Source organism: Chelonoidis abingdonii, chromosome 6 (assembly GCF_003597395.2).
Source record: "Chelonoidis abingdonii isolate Lonesome George chromosome 6, CheloAbing_2.0, whole genome shotgun sequence".
Lineage (NCBI taxonomy): Eukaryota > Metazoa > Chordata > Testudines > Testudinidae > Chelonoidis > Chelonoidis abingdonii.
The window spans coordinates 93445340-93461015 of NC_133774.1; the positions used below are offsets into that span (position 1 = coordinate 93445340).

A 15676-nucleotide genomic window follows, 5' to 3' on the forward strand; every position below is an offset into this window, starting at 1 on the left:
TAAAGCAACTAGCTGTAGAGTAGAAGTTTTCCTGCCAGTGGATGATACAGATTTTGCCACACTAACAGAGCTACAAAAACCAAAGAGATGTTGCTGATGAGAGTTTGCTTTATGCTCTTATTAAAAAGTGCTTAATTTTTGCGCATCACTGGAGCATTCAGTGTATGCAACTTAAATTTACTGCCATAATGTCTTCAACCAAAGGAGTAGCCTTCTTTTCTAAGCCTTTGCAAGTAGGTGTTTTGGAACATGCCCAATGTGTAGAAAATTTTACCAGCTGCCTGCTGGCTGAAAGTCATAACTTCCTAGTCAGATAAGGATATAAAGGACAAGATGGGAGCTCCAGTAGCAAGACCTAGGATCAACAATCTGGTTAGAAGCACATTCTCTTGCTGCTACTAGGAAGGAGTAAGATGTTGAAATTTCTGCCAAGGCATTCATTCCCTTTGGGCCCTGCTCAGGATTTTGATTTTGTTTTTTTTGACCAGTTTCTGGCTACTAGGCCAGAATTTTCATTACAGTCTTCCTCTTGGCTGCTTTGCCTGTTAGGGATCATCTGTGCTACAGAGTTAGATCAGCTTAACTACATCTTTCAGAGTTGTGAAAAATTTAATTCCCTGTGCAGTATAATTAAGATGACTTAAACCCTGGTGTAAAAACTGCTAGGTTGATAGAAGAATTCTTCTGCCAACCTAACTACTGCTCGTCGGAGTTGAATTTACTGCAGCAATGGAAGAACCCCTCCCATCTCTGTAATATTTGTCTAGGCTGCAGCAGCAGCATTTCCAGTGTAGACAAACCTTTAGCTTCTCCAGAGCCTTCCGACTGCTGTAGTGGGGTAGGCTCTTTGCTACTGCCTGTGGACTTTTCTTACCTAGGCAAAATTCCAGTGTGCTTTGATACTTCCGTCTGGTTTCCGAAGCAGCAGCTGTGTGAAATTGACAATTTTTTCATTTCCCCCTTGACCTGAGAGTTCTGAATAGCAGTAGTGAAACTGATTAGTCTTATTTCACTCTTTTTTGCCAAAACTTTGCAACTTTCGACATTAGAACTGAGATATTCAAAGCCATTTCAGGGATGTAGACAGATCTTTCACTGAAATATGTCTCTTTTCTCCTAGATGGCTTTGAGGATTTCACTGTTTGTGGGCTACAAATAACGACTCTGCATCATTTTACATCTGGAAATTTGTTTTTCAAGGTTCTTATATTCTGTATAGGAACTAGTTTAGGTCTCTCACGTGCCATGAAAAGCTTTACGCTGGCAAATAGATTTTCCAGGCCCCACTTAGGTACTATAGTAATGGGTTCATTATAAGTATCTGGGTAGACCAATGTACTTATGCATGACTTTTTATCATTAAATATCATTCCTTGGATCTATACATGAAATGCATGTACCATAGATATATAAATTGGCTGCCTTTTAAAAACTTGATATTTTAATGGAGATGCACTCTCTGCTAGTAGACAGCTGTCTTGTTATAAGCTAGCTAATAGAGAAATGAAATCTTTTCCAAAAATAAACACAAGTTTTGGACTTCAGGTGATTTACAGAATATATATACATAAACTGAAAATACTTAAACAAATCAGTTAAAATTAGATGCTACTTTTACCTGATAAGACCTTGGGTGAGATGCTGGCCCCATTGAAATCAATGGCAAAAGCTACCATAGACTTAAGTAGGGCCAGGATTTCATCTCTGCAATAGTTGATGCCCCTGCTAACAGCTGAGAAGATGTAAGGTCTGAAGCTCCTGTAATACTTTAGATATTAGCAGCTCTTGCTATACGTTCACGTTAACCTGTTGTTGATGCTCACTGTCAGCAGTGGATGTAGTTGAACCAGAGCTAAAAATGAATTAACTTCAAGTGTAGACAGGATCATATAGTTTTGAACACCATTCAGCTGCATCTGTTGCTAACACTTAGTCAGCAATGGGTCCTTTTGCTAGTGTAGGAAGAGACAATGATGTCCTCCATAGCTGCAGGAAAAACACAGAAATAAGGTGAAGGTCTGAACTTGTGTGGGCAGATACAATAGCCTTTCAGTTCACCTTAAACTGTATATCTGTAACCAGCATAATGCCTTAGTCATTTGAGACTTTATTTTTGAAGTTCATTCTAAGAAAAGTGTACTGCACAGTGAATTCCGGAATAGAACAGTGTGGCAGCACCCAAGGTTGTGAGACATCTCAACATCAACTGTCCTTACTGTGAGGAAGTCATGTTTGTGCTTGCAGTGTGGTGGGTCAGTTCCCTGAAATCACCAGCCTCTGGCAGCACAAGCCTCGCTCTGTCTGTACAGGTAGTGAGTGATAGGCACACACTAACCCCCATCCTCAGAGCATTTCCTGCAATGTGTCCAGCCCCTTATCCACTGAACACTCATCGAATTACCAGGTCTGCTGTCCCCAAAGAAACAGTATAGACCAGCTTGTAAGCTTCAACTCTTTCACCACGGTGCTTAGCACCACAACACTTATATATAGCCATAGTGAAAACAAGAATCAGTTTTATAATCAAAGAACAAAGATTCACGTTATCATAAGAATACACATGGTTACACAAAAAACAAAATCATAACATGCTTTTTAGAAACTAAACTTAACTATCAAGTTATCCTCTTATCTGAAGATTATCTTACCTGAAGTTCTCTCCAGTGCTTTCAGCCGAGCCTGGTTGAGATCCCACTTTCATGAAGTAAATTCGCTGTCTACTTACTTACTAGGTAAGGGATAACAAGGTGTCTGTCGTCTTTGTCCCCCAATTACAGCAAAGAAACTTTTGATATTTCTGCCTTTCCTTCTCTGTTTGCTTCTTCCTATTACTTTTCTCTCTGAAGTTTTTCCATAGTCCTTCATTAACATTTGTTTCAGACTGGTAGGAAGAGACCTGTTGTGAAACATATAATACTTAATTTACATGTAAACAGTCAGCTATATAAACATTTCTTCTCTGACAGAAAAACTGTTTTTCATTTTTACTGGTAACCAGTCCCTGGACAACAGATGTTTCAGAACATAATTTTCAGTGTATACAAATACGGCTACAATTATGTCATGGAATCCATGACTTCCATTGACCTCCATGACATTTTCTGTCCTGGGGCTGGAGCTCCCAGTCAGGCCCCTCCCCCCCTGCAGCTCCCAGCCCCCACAGTGGTGGGGGCATCCCCCAGCTGGACAGCTGGGGGCATTAGAGGGTCCTGCAGCTGCCCCGTCAGGGTGGGTGGTCGGGACTCCCCACAGCTGCCCAGTTTGTAAGGGATATTTTTAGTGAAAGTCAGGGATGAGCCATGAGCTTCCATAAATGTTGGTTTATTGACCGTGATCTGTCCATGACTTTTACTAAAAATGTGTGAGAAAAATGTAGCCTTATATGTAAATAACTCCTTACACAACATTCATACATGCATTTCACAATGATAGTGATGACCAGTGTGACGCCATCTTGTATGACACCTTATGTGACACTCTTTGGTGAATTAGAAAATGTACATGCAAGATCCAGACTGTTTACACTACACAGCTTTTTAGCAACATGGCTGTATCACTACAGCCATGCCGCTAAAAGTCGTGCAGTGTAGCCGCTGTTTGTCAGCTCTTCTGGTGACAAACTTCCACCCATGATGAGCGGGGTTAGCTTTGTTGTCAGGAGAGTGCTCCTGCCGATAAAGTGCTGTTCGCACTGGTGCTTGTTGTTGGCAAACTTTTGTCTTTCAAGGTATGTTGTTTTTTCTTAACACCTCTAAAAGACAAAAGTTTTTTATTGTTCAATTGCTAGTGTAGTCAAAGCCCCAATGTAGGGTGTATTTAAGCAAGGAGGGAATGTGTCTAGAGTGTTTTTGTGCTCTGGTAATCCCTGGATGCCACAACAGCCTCTTGGGGGACCATTACAGCCATTCACAGATTAGAGCAGTCTAAGCGCTGCTCTAAACTTGCATCAAAACCCAGATAAACTGTAGGCAGCCAGTTGACCATAAAGGTGGAATATAGCCACCTTTCTCTTTCCCAGCACCTTTAGTTTCTGTGCTGAGCTAGGTGGGCCTGACCCAAGGACTGGGGCCTCTATCTTCACTGTTTTTGAAATGGGGCTACTACTAAACTTGCACAACTGTACAAATATTTGTAGTATATTGAGGGATGAGGAATAGCTGTAACCCTGCTGACTCCAGACTAGGTAAATTATTTGGCTAGAACTTTCATCTTTTGTTTGAAGAATCAATCATAGATACAGGAGCATGCTGACTGGTCTTCCAGAAGATGCATATTCCAGAATGTTCTTGTATTCAAGGGGATAATTTTGTTAGTTCTTTTTCACTTTGATTGTTTTAAGAAGAGACATTTTAGGAGATGTCTTAGGGAAGAGGGCAAAAGTGGGTGGGGTGGGGAAGAGGAAGTCATTTTAAGGGCTTTTTGTTCCTTAAATAATCTCTCCTCCTATTTGTAGTGTATGACTTAAACTGTGTTTGAATGGTAAAAGATGTTGGAATCAACCACCTTAAACAACTTTACTCTTTTCATTTTTAGTCAGTTTTCCTTGGAAGAGTTAAAGCTCACTGGGCATTCACTGGTGTGCTTCTTTGTGTTCCTGAGCTCATGCTGTCTGTTAACCTTTCATGCAATCCAGGGTTGAAGTTGGTAATGGTCAACAATGGTTCTGAATGTAGTTGGTTCACTGTTTCCATACGCATACACAAATATCCCAAAATGTCAAGTCATGCATTATTTTGTAAATACTACAGTCCTGTGGCAGAAAAATGCAGCCTGCTTTCTTTTGAGCTTGTATGCAAACAGTCCACTTACATATTAAAATGTTCCAAACATACTTAGAAATATTCAATAGATCAGTGGTCCACAACCTTTTTCATCTGGCAGGCATCAGACAACGAGCCATGGAGGACCATGGCAGCAGACAAGCATCCGCCAAAATGCTACCGACAAGCGGCAGTGTCAATAGGCATTGCTGCCAAAATACCGCCGAGAAGCAGCGTCATCCAGAGGCGTTGCCGCTGACAATCGGCTGCATTTCGGCAGCGACGCCACTGGATGACGCTGTTTGTCGGCGGATGCTGAACCACCGGCCAGTACACGGGCACACTTAAATGCCCCAGCAGGTGCCATGGCACCAGCGGGCACCGTGTTGGGGCCCCTCCTACAGATTGTTTGTAGTTGTCAAGGCACTCTTATTTTAGGATCCTGTATTTAAGTGCTTATAACTCTTGCAAAAAATTACCCTCAGGACTGAAATTATTCATATTTGTCCTAAGCTCACAGGTAAATATTCTTTTGGTAAGGTTAGTGCAATGCAACTTAAAGCATCGAACCACAGAAAAAAATTTCAAGTGTTTCTGTGCTCTCATGGTTCCTTTTTTAAATTTCAGCCTTGCCATGGAGTGTTTCTTGTCCTCTTTGAAGTGTGTTTGATATGTTTGGAGTAATTTCCAATAGATTAAAAATAAGATGCCACATATTTTAAAATAATGAGCTGTGCACATTTCACTGTACTCAATTTTAAAATGCTGCTGGAGTGCCTTTTTACAAGCGTACATGCACACACATAGCTTCTTCTGGAGTTCTGCATGATAAAAAGATGGCTATTTGTGCATTACCTTTCTCTTTATCTTTAAAATACCCAAAGGAAAAAAGCTATTCATGGAACACTAGGTTGAATGTTTAAATGCGTTAATCATGCAATTCAAAATTGTTATTGGTTCCCACAATTACAGCTTAGCCACATTCCACATATTAAGGCCTGATGTTGAACAGTGTTAATGTAATTATTAAACTATATATATGAAATGGAATAGAATATTGGTACCATGTTTTCATATTACTGATGTGTGCAATTTGCTTTCAATTCCTGTAAACTAGTGTAAACCAGTCCTTTCTCTGTGGTTTTCTCACAGTCCACAGATTGATGAATGGTATAACATAGGTGTGGCTTTCATCAACCTAGGTTCACTCTCAAAACTACTGAAGTTACATAAATCAGACTTCTTGCTCTCTCCAGCTATTGATAGTGTGATCTGTCTGATTGCTTTCTTCTAGTTTAAGCAACTGAGTGCGTAAAAGTTTCAAAAACGGAGTAAAAACATGACTAGTTTTCTTTTGAGTTTTCTTCTATTCTCTTAACTACATGTTAAAACCCATCAAACTCACAGCCAGCTCATGTGAACTGACCTATCCTTGCAGATCATCAACTCTTCTTCATCCATTTCTTTTCCTTAAAAACAAACACACACACTGCTGGGATGAATTACTCAGCACTTCATCACTTAAATTCTTTCTCCCATGTTTTGGAAACTTGATTTAAAAGCTGTTCAAGAACAACAAAAACATACTGCTTGGTTTGGTAATGGTGACTTTTTTTAAAATATGTATTTACTTTCTTCCAAAACCAGGATAAGGTAGAAATAGTGCCATATTTAAAAAAAATAAAATAAAATAAAATAAAAAATTCATACAATCAAGAATTTTACCAACATTTTTCTGATAAATGATTGACAAAATAGTTAAGCATCAAACAGCTGTAAGAATAAAGGTCTGAAGTGTCTTGTAATCAAATGATTTTTGAGTGATAATTCCAAATGAAGTAAATTGCCTGTGCTTCATCACTTTTTTCTGTAAATCAGAATTGTCATGAAAGTTTATAAACCAAAGCACAACGTCTGATTTTCTTCCCTATCTTGATGGGTTTTTAAAAAAAATCATTCACCCTGGGTCTGTTGAGAAAGTAGAACTTTGAAAGGCAGCTCTAAATACTGTTAGGAATTTAGTCCACAAGGAAAAACTAATCAATGAAATACTTTGTTGCAGAGGAATCATTGACAGAATGGCAGTGGGTGGTCAGATACTTGATTTGGTTATGTGAGATATTGGACCACATTCTAAAGTATTAAGGATTGTGTGCTGAGAGGAAGGAAAAATTATTTATTTGGACCTGCTCTTGTTGGTGGGGTTGGTAATTTATGTTCCGTATCACTAAAATTTACCATTCCAAAGAAATATTGCTTCTAGTAGCAGAAACAAAGCAGTCTAATAAAAAGTTATGTCAGACGTTAAGAAGATAAGGTTAGTTGAACTTTAATAAAATCCCTTTTAAGATAGCTCTGGTGTTGCCTAAAATAAACCTCCTGGCTTTTTTCTGTATGTTGCTATGTTTTTGGTTCCATAATGCCTAATTTATAATTAGGTGGAAGAACTAAACTGTGGATGCAGTGTGTGTATTATTTCTCAAGCAAATACTTGCCATTTATGAGCAGTAGAACCTGAACTCACTCAGTTTTCTCAGTGAGAATGCCACTAAACTGTCTAGCTCTGCAAGTTTAAATTTAACACCTTTGTAGCACTCATGCTAAAAATGGATAGTTGGCCAGGTTCTCAAAGTTTTGTTCTTCAAAAAGTGATAACATGGAATCCCATTATGCCTAACTTTCTAGCGATCTAGTTCCAGGTCATTTTTCTCAGTTTATAGGAATATAGTGCTCTTTGTCACTTGATCTCAAACCACTTTACAAAGGAGGTGAGTATAATTATCTCTATTTTACAGTTTGTGAAATTGAGGCACAGAGTTGAAATGGCTTGCCCAATAGAGTTGGGATTAGAATCTCCTGGGTCCCAGTCCAGTCCTCTTTCCACCAGACTACACTGCCTCACTAGTAACTTTATTTTTAAACTGACAACCCTACACATTCAGCCAAAGAATTGAAAGAGAGATTCTTTCCTGCTCTCTCATATCACAAGAAATGACAATTCTGCAGATTTTCCGGGGTTGCACGGATTTAATTGAAGTATTTGGACTATCAAGTAGAATATTGGTTCCTTTGTGTAAGACAGAGGGCATGTCTACACTGTAAACTTAAGTTGATCTATGTTAGGTTGATTTACAGCTCCTGCAGTGGTAATTACTGCAGTGGTTCATGTCCGCACTGCTCTTCTTCTGTCGGTAGTGTGTACTTCACTTGGAGTACTTCCACCCACTTATGAGGTGCAGTGTGGGGGCTCACAGCTGGGGCTCTCAGTTCTGCGTGTAGCATCCCGCCATGAGCTGGGCTCCCCTCCTCCCCCGGTCTCCCTGTGGGGAACAGGGCAGCCATACCTGGCTTCTCAGCTCCCCACTGGGCTCTCTGCTCTCCACTCGGAGCATGGCAGCTAACCAGACTCTGGGTGCAGAGCTCCCTGTCAGGAACAGCCATGCTCCAGTGGGGAGCTGAGAGCCTGGCGGGGGGGAGCGCGGGGGTGGCAGCCAGGCTAACAGTTGGGAGATCTGCATCTGGTGTCCAGTTGGCTGCACCATTCCCAGCAGGAAGCTGAGAAGCCTGGTGCCAGCAAAGCAGTGAAATTGGCAAGAATGACAGCCAGTGCATATAAGTAATAGAATGTCTACAGAGACATTGCATCACCCTAAATATACTGAAATAAGCCCTGGGTTTCTCTTGGAGGTGGAGTTATGTCAGTGTACTAGGACATTTACATCAGTGGGAGCAAGGCTGTGGTATGTACACCGACATAATTAGGTCGACCTGCCACTGTACCGTAGACCAGGCCTGAATGCAGTCAAGCTAATTCTTCTAGCTGTGTTGCCTCTGTTTTTAATAGGAATCTATAATAGTAAAAACTTATTTGTCATTACATAGATGACTTGGAACATAAGAGAGCAGCTCTGAGTAAGGTGGTGTCAATCTTTGAAATAGAACTGCACTTTAAACGACTTTTAGGAACATAAATCTTGTAACTCTTTTACTCAGCTAAAAAGCCTGTACAGTCTCTCCTATAATGCAGGACTGCAGGTATTTCACTGTTCAAAACAAAAGTCCTGTGCTTGGCAGAGCAAGCATCTAAACATTCTTGTTTAGATATATAAAGTTGCAGGCTCGCATTTTCAATGGGGCCAAAAGGTGTTTGGTGCCTAGTTTTCATGGGAGTTGGATATCTAATTCTCGATGCCTCTTTGAAAATCCTTGTTATAATAGCTAATACTTATGAGTTTGTATCTCTCAGGCTAGGCCATGATTGGTTGGAAATTGGGAGTGGGCTTTCTGGTTATTTTTATTTCCTTGGTTTTATTCCTTTTATTTCACAACACTTTGTCTTCAGTCAGGCACATGAATGGACACTAATGCATCCACAGCTGCTGTTTTTTGCTTACTGTGAGTCAGCAGACAGTGTTTGGCTTATCATATTAGGAGGGTGGAAAGGCAGCTCAGGTTCTCATTTTGTAGTTTTCCCTAGAATAATGTTTTTCTGATTTTTTTTTATATGTCTTCCCTCACAGCCATACTGTGAAAAGTATCTCGTAATGTACCGTTTCAAGTACTGAGATTCAGAATAATGAATATGATTATTTGTCCATTGTGCCTGGCTGAAAGGTGCAGCCAGCAGCTCCTCTGTGCAAAATTCTAGTGTAGAACCTTCTTGATAAGGGTTTATTATACTGGCAGTTGCGTTGGAGATTGAGAAGCTAATGAAAAACAGTAACGTTGTTCAGGAATGGGAGATTAGCTGCTGGCAATAGTTTAGAAGTCACCTGTACTGAAAACTGGTTTCTGGAGTACCCATTGTTCAACTTGTTCTGTTTTTTGGTGGGTGGGTGGGTTGGGTTTTCAAGTGCATTGTAAACTGGCAATCTGTTAGCTGTGGGCTTGGTATTCTTGGCTTCCTTTCACCAGCCCAAAAAATTATTGCTGAAAATCACAAATGATGGCTTGGATTTTCTTCAATGTTTCTAGGGCTTCCTATTGTGTTAACAGATTAAATTCTAAAAAGAGGGATACTGTATCTTTGTGCATAACCATATAATTGCGACTATTGCAAATGCTGATGATCTTTGTACAGTGAGCTGCGTGATGCAATCCACTAAGTTGCCAAATGGCTCACAGTTCAGAATAGTTTTACTACCTAGGCAGAACAGGTTGCTTGGCCAATTCCATGGCCGAGGTATGTCATGTAGGAAGTATTTGTGCCTTTCTTGTCAGAGGCTGTTAGCATTTTCATCACTGGCATAGTCTCCCACCTTTTTGTATTTCTTTTTTTGTGTCATCTGAAAACCATAGGTATGTCTGGGCAGAGAGAAGGGAGTGGTGCTGCTTTTGATGACAGTATATTAATGGCACTGGATAGCATGTGGTTATATAATCTCCCACAAATTGTTCAATATCTTGACCTCTTGAATGAGTATTTCCTTCTAGAAATTGGTTCATACCAGATTAGACTTGATTTAAGATAAAATTTAAAGTTAATACTAATGTTCATTTATTGCAACTTCAATAATTTTTTTCTTCAGCTTTAAAGCTGTTACTAAACAATGTTTTAGCAGTCACTATTACTTTTATGACAAATCAGAACATGTAAATAGCAGTATCTAAAATGTGTTTTTTGACCAGGAAGTAGCCATCAGTCAATTAAGGTTAAAAAGCCCCCAACAAAGAAAATTCTGAGCCATAATTTATTTTAGACCAGAGGTCGGCAACCTATGGCACGTGAGCCAATTTTTAACGGCACGCGGCTGCTTGCTGGGACGCTGCGTGCCATTAAAAATCCTGCTGATGCGGCAAGCTGCGGGGTCTGCGGTCCCAGGCTGGAGTGCCAGCCCGAGCGCAGCAAGCCCTCACCTTCCCCTAGAGCCATGCCGCCGCACGTGCAGCGCTCTGGGAGCTTGGTGCTCCCGCGGGGCAGTGTTTGGCTCCGTGGGAGGGAAAGACATTCCCAGCTCATCCGGAGCCCTGCTGCCGTGCGTACAGTGCTGTGATGGGCAGGGAGGGGCTGGGCTACGCGCACGGGGGCGGGGGCAGCAGGACTCTGGATGAGCGAGGAGCCTCATGGTAAGCAGGCCGGGTCTGGGGCTGGCAGGAGGGGGCACCGGGTATCATGAACCGTTATACTCAAAGCAAGGAAGGAAAGGGAGATTTTAACCAGCCAAAAAAGAACATTCCAGATTTATCTTTGGAATTTAAGGGATAAGATCCTACCCACAGCTTTTAAAAATCTTTACCTTCATGGAGTCAATTAATTTAAAGAAATCGAGACCTAGTGTACCTCCAGCTTAGAATTGAATTCCTCCATCCAAACGCAAGACCCAGAGTACTGAGTCCTTGAATGATGACATTATACTGTAGTGTTAGAACTTACAGGCCAACCAAGTCAGTCATGTGCTTAAACTGATAAACCACCAGAAATACAGTACCTAGCATCTCAAAGAGTAGCAATCTCTGAACAAAAACACCAAAGAGACGAGCAAGGCACTAGCCATGATGCCAGAGAGCTAAAGCACGGAGGCGTGTATGGACAGGGCACGAGCAAGAAAACGCCACCCAAGCGTATAAGTCAACAAGAGTCTCTCAACATTCGGTCAACCTACATTCCAGGATAGTCCAAAACCAGGCGAGGGGCGTGGCCACGCATTCAGAACTGGTGTGCGCGAGTCTTCATATTCACGCTCCTAACCCATGGCCCTACACTTAATGGTTCGCGTGGCCAGCAGGACATTAATGTTTTAGATATCGGTCCTCTACCAAGTCTATAATATATAGCGAAACTAGTATAGATTGTAAAATAAACAAGGTTCAAAATGCTTAACGAGCTAATTAAAATTAACATAACAGTTGACTCTTAGACCCACCGGCCGACCGCAGCCCCTGCTCGCGTCTCGGTTCGTTCACCTGGCTGACGTGGCATGAGAGGGCCTCGGCCAGAAACCCCAGCTGGAAGTGCTGCAGCCAGACCACAGACCAGCAGCAGCTGTGAGGCCGGCAGCGACCCAGATGGGCAGGCTGAAGTGCTCCACCTACTGCTGCTCAGCGGCCATCCCCCAGCTCCGCCAACGGCAGGATCTCCAGCTGCCAGACTCGCTCCGCACCGGTGGCGTACGGGTCCAGCCGCGCCCACATACAGGTACCTACCTCTGCCCTGGTTCTGCCCATCTCTTCCTCTCTCTGAGCGCTGAGCTAGAGTGGGACGACTGAGCACCGGGGGGTGAGGTCGGCCAGGACTAGAAGAAGGAAGGAGCCAGGCTTGGGCAGAGGTTTGGGCTAGGGCGACTCACCTGGCCGCTCCCCATTGGTGGAGGGGCAGGTGGGAAACCGCGAGGGTGTGAGCAGGGCCCCGGTTCTGGTGCTCAGGGTGGATGGGGAGGTGAGGTGGTCATGTGATTGTGTGCAAGAGCAGGGCTTATCAGGCATTTTGTTATGGGAGTTGCTCGACGCGCAGGGAAGCGGCGGATCGTGTGGTGCCAGTCATGGCGGGTCATGGATGTTTGGAAAGACGTCAGGGGGCGGGTGGAACAGGGCTCAGGCGCGCGAGTGGGAGGTGCAGGCTCAAGGGCAAGGGCTGAATGCAGACCCCCACCCCAAATGTCTGACTACTCCTCCTGAACCCCCTGCCCTGATCCCGTCTGACGCCCCCCAGAACCTAACCTCCCTACTCCTTGGCTGCCCATACCCTTATCCACACCCCGCCACCCAGACCAAGACCACCTGGACCCATGCCCTATTTAACCCTCCCTGCCCTTACAGAGACCCCCAGAACTGGGACCCATAATAACCCCCCCACCCGCCTTCCCTGCCCCGCCTGCCCACCGGTCTCCACATCCCAGCCCTCTGACAGGACCCCCAAAACACGCGAACCACCCAACCCCCCGCGCATCATCCTTGTCTCCTCGACAACTGCAGATGACTGCTACCCCTACACTTAACTGCTCCCACACAAGACCCCCTTGCCCTGCCTGACCACCACTCTCAAACACGCCTGAGACTCTACGCATCCAACCCCCTCCGCCTGATTGGCCTCCAGAGACCCCCACCTACACCCCCAGATCCCACGCCCCCCGCGCCTGCACTGCCACCGACCTTTACCACCCCCCCCCCTCCTGCCAGCCCCCAGACCCGCCTCGTACCACGAGGCTCCTCGCACACAGGTACCAGATCCCGGCCCCTCCCCCCCGTCGCGCGTAGACCCGCCCCCCCACCTAGCCACCAGCACGTATATCCGCATGGCAAGCTAGGGCTCCGGCACTGACCGACACGTTTCCGCGTGAGCCAAAACTGCCCCGCTGGAGCACCAGCCCAGAGCTGCAGCACACGGCGCGCGGCATGCAGCGTCTAGGAGGAAGGTGAGGGCTGAGCTGCGCTCTCCTGCACCCAGCCTGGACGCAGACGCCCGCAGTTGCGCATGCACAGGATTTTTAATGGCACGACAGCGCTCCACAGCAGCCCGCTGGCCGTTAAAATGGCTCACTCCACTAGGGCCGACCTCGTGGCTAAAAATAAGTATGCCTCAATTCTTTGTTGGGCGGCTGTTCCCTAATGGACTGATGGCTACTCCTGCAAAAAAACACAATTTTAGGATACGCTCATTACATGTTCTGATCTGTCATAACACGTAATTAGTGACTGCTAAAACATTGTTCTAGTAAAGCTGTGAAAGCTAGAATAAAATATTGAAGTGGCAATAAAGAACATTAGTATTTAACTTTAAATTTATCTAAATCAAGTCTAAGCTGTAGAACCGAATTTCAGAAGGAAATACTCATCTCAAGAGGTCAAGAATGGAACAATTATGGGAGATTTATAACCACATGCATCGCAGTGCCCATTCAAACCGCACAAAAGCAGCACCACTCCCATCTCTCTGCCCCAGACATAAACTATTGGTTTCAGAGAACAAAAACAGAAAGACAGAAAAAGGGGGAGACGATGCAGTGATGCAAAATGCAAACAGCCGCGACAAGGAAAGGCACAATATTCCTAATGACTAGGCCTCGGCATGCGTCAGGCAACTGGGCCAGAGGCAACCTGTTTCGCCTAGTAAGTAAAACTATTCCTGAACTGGAGCCATCTGCGCCAACTTAGGGATGCATCACGCAGGCTCCAGCGTCCAAAGATCATCAGCATTGCAATAGTCGCAATAGATTGGTATCTGCCCAGCACAATAGACAGCTAATCCCTGCGCTTTAAGAATACTGCTGAAGCACACCCAGGGAAGCCGCCTAGCAACATTGACGAAAATCGCAAGCATCATTGATTTCAGCAATAAATTTGCGCGGCGGGTGATAAGAGCAAGGCCGAGAACTACAGAAGCCCAGAGCTAAACACAGAGACGCCACGGTGAGTTTGCCTAAAGCCACTGGAAAAACCCAGAACGTCGAGCTCCACCCAGCCGCAAAAACAGAGACACTAGAGACACATGGTACTGCCTGTCCAGAACCGAGTTTCTACAGTACACGGCTGATCGTGAAACCACTATTGCCCAGCACTAATCTCAATTCCTGAACAACGGACTCACGTCATACTCTCTCAAATCTCAACGCAACGGCCGAGTCATAGCAAAAACCTCTATCAAGAAGTCTATCACTAGTTTTGCAGCAGAGAGCTGCTGGCTGCTAAACCTTCAGCCAGGGAGCCAATGGCGACAAGATAAAACATAATCAGTCATCGAATCTCAGTACTTGAAACCCGAACTACCATTTATCTGAGATACTTTCACAGTACGGCCTGGAAGGGCACACATATAAAAAATCAGCAAAAACATGATCTAGAAAACTACCAAAATGAAAACCTAAGCTGCTCCTTTCCACCCGCCTAATATGAAAAGCCTAACACTGCTGCTCGACTCACATAAGAAAAAACAGCAAGCTGTGGCATGCATTACGTGTCATCCATATCATGTGCCCTGAACTAAGACAAAGTGTTGTAAATAAAAGAATAAAAACCAAAGGCAAATAAAATAGCCACCACAGGGCGGCAGGAGCAAGCAAACGACCAAAAGAAGAAAACCACCAGAAAGGCCGCACCTCCCAGAGTCCAACAAATCATGGCCTAGCCTAGAGATACAAACCAGACGTATCAACTATATTATAACCAGAGATTCAAAGAAGCATCGAGAAGAGATACCAACGTCGATCCCATGAAAACTAGCACCAACACTTTTGGCCCCTGAAAAATAGCGAGCCGGCAACATTGAAAATTATCTAGCAAGCAAGAATGTTAACGATGCGATGGCTCTGCCAAGCATCAGAGCTTTGTTGAACAGTGAAAATACCTGCAAGTCCGCCATTATAGGAAAGACGTACAGGCTTTTTAGCTGGAGTAAAAGAGTTACAAATTATGTCCTAAAAGTCGTTAAAGTGCCACTCTTGCAAAAGAGGAGACCACACCTTACTCACTGCTCTCCTTTAATTCCACAGTCATCTCAGTAATCGCACAATAAGTTCTTTAACCCAACAACAATTAACCCACACTACTATGTACGTATCGATCGAAACTTGTCCTTAAAAATCTGACCGCTATGCCTACCTTTCATACTGGCCTCCAGCTTCCATCCGAATATCGATCCCTATGTCTAACAGCCAGTACGTAGAGGTACTAACCGATTGCTCTACCCTAGACAGAGACACCTACAAAATCGCCACCAAGCATGTCCCTCAAAACTACAACCTCGCACAAGGACATGGAACAGATCACCGAAACCCAAGACCGTGTACCAGAAGCCCCTACTGCATAGAACAAACCTCAAGAATTAGAACCAACTAGGACCACCGGCATCACAATGCATACATGCCCTCAGCAAAACCGCCTCCAACTGATCGATACGTCAGGGATCTACACTCCATACCTGGACAAGGATCCCACACTTTCCAACAGGCCATGGGTGGGCTAGGCGCAATCCCTTGCCGCAC

At 44.0% G+C, this 15676-nt stretch overlaps 1 protein-coding gene across 4 annotated transcripts in view; it reads left to right on the top strand.

Moving 5' to 3' along the window:
- The window catches only part of UBQLN1 (ubiquilin 1), a 42763-nt gene that overhangs the window by 1283 nt on the left and 25804 nt on the right, over positions 1-15676 (top strand). The window lies entirely within an intron of this gene.